The sequence below is a fragment of the Primulina huaijiensis genome, chromosome 15, assembly GCF_012295235.1.
Source record: "Primulina huaijiensis isolate GDHJ02 chromosome 15, ASM1229523v2, whole genome shotgun sequence".
NCBI lineage: Eukaryota > Viridiplantae > Streptophyta > Magnoliopsida > Lamiales > Gesneriaceae > Primulina > Primulina huaijiensis.
This window is the reverse complement of record NC_133320.1, coordinates 14,271,568-14,277,105: the sequence shown is the minus strand read 5'-3', so window position 1 is coordinate 14,277,105 and position 5,538 is coordinate 14,271,568. Positions and strand designations below refer to the sequence as shown.

General features: G+C 38.4%; 1 non-coding gene across 1 annotated transcript; it reads right to left on the bottom strand.

Annotated features, from left to right (window-relative positions):
* Positions 1-13: 13 nt before the first annotated feature.
* On the bottom strand, positions 14-124 carry LOC140960636 (small nucleolar RNA R71). Its single transcript, XR_012172235.1, has one exon. It is a non-coding gene; the product is annotated as a small nucleolar RNA R71 (small nucleolar RNA).
* Between the last annotated feature and the right edge of the window lie 5,414 nt (positions 125-5,538).

The following is a 5,538-nucleotide window of genomic DNA, read 5'->3' as shown; positions in this document are numbered from 1 at the left end:
CTTCCCATAGAACAAACTCTTTTAAAAGACAAATTACTACTTTTTCTCAAAAACAAGGAGAAACATTTTATCAATGTTGGGATAGATATAAAGAATTACTTAATACATGCCCAGATCATGGTTTTGAAACATGGAGAATAGTTTCTCACTTTTATGAAGGTCTAATACCTAAAGATAGACAAATGATAGAATTCATGTGTAATAGAACTTTTGAAGATAAAAACCCAAATGAAGCTTGGAGTATTTGGATTCATTAGCAGACAATGCTCAAAATCGGGATAATTATAGGCACAATAGAACCACCAACAACTAAAATCAATAATTCAACAAATGGGGGTGGTATCTATAATCTTAAAAATGATATAGATATTCAAGCTAAACTTGCATCTTTAGCAAGAAAAATTGAGTCATTAGAAATGAAAAAAAGTGGTCAATTAAAAAGTATTCAAGAAATTGTTTGTCATATATGTGATACACATGATCATGCTACAAAAGATTGTCCAACATTACCTTCATTTAAAGAATGTCTCCATGAACAAGCAAATTATGTTAAGAATTATAAAAAACCAATACTAGATCTTTTTTCAACATCATATAATCCTGGATGGAAAAATCATCCTAATTTTAGTTTGAGGAATGATAATAATGCACAACCCTCACAACAATATTTTAAAAATAACCAAAATCATCAAGGATTTATTCTTTATGTTACACCTCCAAGAAAATACTTTGAAGATGTAATTCATGCATTTATCCAAAAGCAAAAATCTATCAATATTCAAAACAGTCAATCTATGAGTGATTAGAAAGAAACTCTTGCAAAATTTGCATCTGTGAGAACCCGGGATTTTACGAGCCAAGTAAGTAATACGAACTTGAAGTTTAACTCAAACTAAGCACTAAAATTTTTATTCCAACTAGATAACTTGAATATTAACTTAGATTTCAGCTAAATTAACTCGAGGAAATAGCTTCAATGCTCGGAGATTAACCCAACGGGAGGCCAAGCTAGACGTAATTGCATCCATTGAAGTACTGTCGAGGACTCAATTCGTCAGCTCAAAGCAGCTCAACCAATCTTGTCCTAACAAGAACAAAAAGAGAGCTACAAGATGAGCCAAGAGTTTGGACAAATTAAATGTGCAAGAAATAACCTTTGAGTTAACCCATGAAGGAGCTGCTGGAGGAGCTAAGTGCTAGGACATAATAATGATGCAAGAAGTGACCCTTTAGAAAATCAAGATGACATTTAAGAGTGCATGAGATTTTGAACCACAATTATGGCTAATCTTGGACTTGAAGAATACATGGGATTTTGAACCACAATTATGGTTAATCTTGGACCCAAAGAAATTGGCCAAGGCTAGGTGAAAGGGCCAAGATTTTTCTATAAATACCACCTAAAACCACATGCAAGCGCACTTCAAATAATCCTTCAAAAACCCTACAAAATTTCGCCCACCCCCTTCCACAAAAAAACTCTCCAAAATTCGTCCAAGGCAAGGAGAAGTCGGAGTCAAAGTGCTGTCGAAATCATNTTAAACTTTGATATAAATAATGTGACATGCATGAAGGTGTGTCCTTTTTCGAAAATACTAGTATGTTCTGTTTAAAATTTCGATCGATTATGTGTTCTGTTCTGTGTTTCGAATTTCTTGATTCCGCTGTGTCAGTAGGAAAATTCTTAAATCTGAATGTCTGAAAACTTCTGTCTGTTACTTCTGAATTCTATTGCACTGTTACGATTCGAATTTGAAATGGGACGAGAATTGTAATTCTGTCTGGCCCCCATTGGTGGGTATAAAAACATGTTCTGTTCTGGCCCTCATTGGTGGGTATAAAACCATATTCTGTTCTGGCCCCCATTGGTGGGTATAAAACCATGTTCTGGCCTCACCTCTTAGAGGAATAACATATTGGGGACAATTGACCATGGAAATAAGATGAGTAACAGGTGTTTTGTCTGCTCTGAAATGATCTGAATTGTTTCTGTTCTGTTCTGAATCATTTGATAAGCTCCGTCTTTTATTCGCTTCGTTTCTGTTGTGTCAAGTCAAGAATATTGAGTTTTGAAAGTATGTTAAAAGAAATTTTTTTAAAGAATTAAGTTCTATATGTATCTCTGGAATCGATCGACCCCCACTTGCTGAGTGTTTCCCAAAACACACACCCCTTACAAATTTTAGATAAAACTGAAGAGCAAATAAATAAGGAAGAGCAGGAAGCTTTCTGGGGTTGGTGAACGATGATCAAGATCAAGAACCACTTTCTCCCTTTTGTTTAGTTTTCCGCATTTCGCAAAACTCTGATGTATTTATTTCATTGTCATTGTAATACAATACTTTGTTTATGAAAAAGACTGGTTTGATTTGATACGAGGCTTTATTGTTTTCAATGTAATTGTTAAACAGTGCCGGATGTCACCGATGCTTCGGACTCGGGGCGTGACATTTAAGTGGTATCAGAGCCGCCAGGTTCATAATTCCGCTGGGATTTTGATAGACAAAATTTGACGAAGTCAAATTTTGGCAAAAGCCTAGTGCATCCCAATTTGAGTCCAACTTTCATCTGTTCTTGAAATCCAACTTTCATCTGATTCTTAAATTTCGAATAGACTCCAGAAATCTATCCCTTCAATCGCTTCGCAATTCTTAGTAACAAAATTTTTCCACGACCACTTTGTTTCTATTATTTGTGCCCTTCTATCCCTTATACGATTCTGATGCTTTGCCTTCGATTTTATCCCAGAAAATGGCTGCTCCACGTACCAGTGCTCAGGCTGCCCTTCGCATGCGCCAGCTCACGATTGACAATCAGACTAGAGAAATTGCGACCCTGAAGGCGTAACTGGCTAGAGAAAAGTTGGAGAAACAGGAGATTATTGAGAGTAGACTTATACTGGAGATCGATGTACAACGATTGACTCATCATCTGGACTTGGCGGAGAGCCAGCTGCTGCAGATACCGACCGATTCTGCTCGCATCACGTGCTTAGCTGCACTTAACAAGGATTTATTGGATAGAGTGGAGATAGAGCGAGGACGTGCTGCTCAGGCTCGTCAGCGCCAGGAGGAGTACAACACTAGGCAGGATCGGTACATTTCGAAGCTCCATGGCACTATGGACAGACTTCAAGATCAGAATAATTACCTGCATTTGGTGATAAAGAACATGGAGAAAGAGGAGGTAGCACCGATGGAGGTGGCCGGAGATGACAGCGCCAGTGACAGCGATGGCGGAGAGATATTCGATTAGATTAGAATTATAATATCTGGGTTGTAATAAAATTTGTGACTAAGAAAATACTATGTGTACCAAATTATTCAGGTGGGTCTTTTAAAGGAAGTTCTGGCAGTGCTGGTAACACCGAAGGAAAGTGTTGTGATACATGTCAACGGAAACATGTTGGAGAATGTTACCGGAAGACAGGCGATTGTTTTAAGTGCGAAAAGGTGGGTCATAGAATTAAAGATTGTCCAGACAACAAGGACAAAGGGATGGGGCCTAGTAAACAGCATGAAAACAAGACTGATGCGCGGGTGTACGCGATAACCCAAGAAGAAGCTGATAATACTAACGAAGTGGTGGCAGGTAATATTTTACTCAATAAAATGCCTGCATATGCTTTGTTTGATTGTGGTGCCACACATTCATTTGTGTCTAGAAGATTTGCTAAAAAGCTTAAACTTAAACATGATACTCTTAGTGAACCCTTAAGATTGGCAACACCGACGAGTAAAGTAATTGAATCACACAAAGTGTATCGAAACTGTAAAATTTGTATCAGCAATCAAACTCTCAAAGCGGAATTGATTCAACTCAATATGGTTGAGTTTGACATCATTCTTGGAATGGACTGCTTGGCTAAAAACCATGCCATGGTAGACTGTCAAAGGAAAGATATTAAACTTCAGACTTCGAACAAAGAGGAAGTCATATACCACGGGAAATCCAAAGAACGGAAATCTCTACTATCTGCCTCACAAGCCTGGAAGGCCATAAAAGGAGGTGAAGAGATTTATCTGGCAATGATCAATGAGATCAAGGAAGAAGAAGCTCCAAAGTTAGAAGATATTCCAATTGGTCAAGAATTTCCAGACGTTTTCCCCGAAGAACTACCGAGTGAGATACCCGATAGGGAAGTAGAATTTGAAATCAACTTGGTCCCTGGTGCTGCTCCCATATCGAAGGCACCATACCGAATGGCTCCAGCTGAATTGAACGAGTTAAAAGAGCAACACCAGGAATTATTAGACAAGAAGCAGATTCGCCCAAGTGTATCCCCGTGGGGAGATCCAGTGCTATTCGTAAAGAAAAAAGACGGGAGCATGATGCTATGTATTGATTACCGAGAGTTGAACAAGATAACCATAAAGAATAAGTACACACTCCCGAGAATAGATGATCTTTTCGATCAGCTAAAAGGAGCCAAAGTTTTCTCAAAGCTTGATTTAAGATCAGGATATCATCAGTTAAAGGTCAAAGCAGAAGATATCCCTAAAACTGCTTTTAGAACAAGATATGGACATTACGAATTCACAGTAATGCCCTTTGGTCTGACAAATGCTCCTACAACATTTATGGACCTGATGAATCGAGTATTCAAACCATACCTCGACAGATTTGTGGTTGTTTTTATAGATGATATCTTGGTATACTCACCAAGTGAAGAAGAACATAGAGAACATCTACGCCTCACTCTGCAAACACTACGTGAGAAAGAACTCTATGCCAAATTCAAGAAGTGTGAATTTTGGTTAAAGAGTGTGGCATTCCTAGGCCATATAATTTCTAAACTTGGAGTGTCAGTAGACCCTAAGTAAGTGGAAGCAATCAAAGATTGGTCACAACCAAAGACGGTGACTGAAGTAAGGAGTTTTCTGGGTTTAGCAGGCTACTACAGAAAATTTGTGGAAGGATTTTCTTCGATAGCCATTCCACTCACCAAACTTACTCAGAAAAACTCGAAGTTCATTTGGAATGAAGCTTGTGAAAGAAGTTTTGAAACGCTGAAGACGAAACTCGCATCCACACCAGTACTAGTTCTTCCCGAGGATGGTAAGAATTTCACTGTGTACAGTGACGCATCCAAGGAAGGATTAGGGTGTGTTCTTATGCAAGAGGGTCAGGTAATTGCGTATGCCTCACGACAATTGAAACCGTATGAGCAGAATTACCCCACTCATGACCTTGAGTTAGCTGCGGTTGTGTTTGCACTTAAAATCTGGAGGCACTACCTTTATGGAGTAAAATGTGAGGTGTTTACCGATCACCAGAGCCTCAAGTACATTTTCACCCAGAAAGAATTAAACATGAGGCAAAGAAGGTGGATGGAACTTCTAAAGGATTAAGATTTGGTAATCAATTATCATCCAGGAAAGGCGAATAAGGTGGCAGATGCGTTGAGTCGAAGAAATTTTGGAATGGTAAAATTATCTTCGCTGTCAGTACAACCAGGACTTCGAGAAACCATCAAATTGAAGCAAAGTAAAGATACCTCCATCCTTAAAATTAGGGAACAAATCCGAAAAGGAAAAA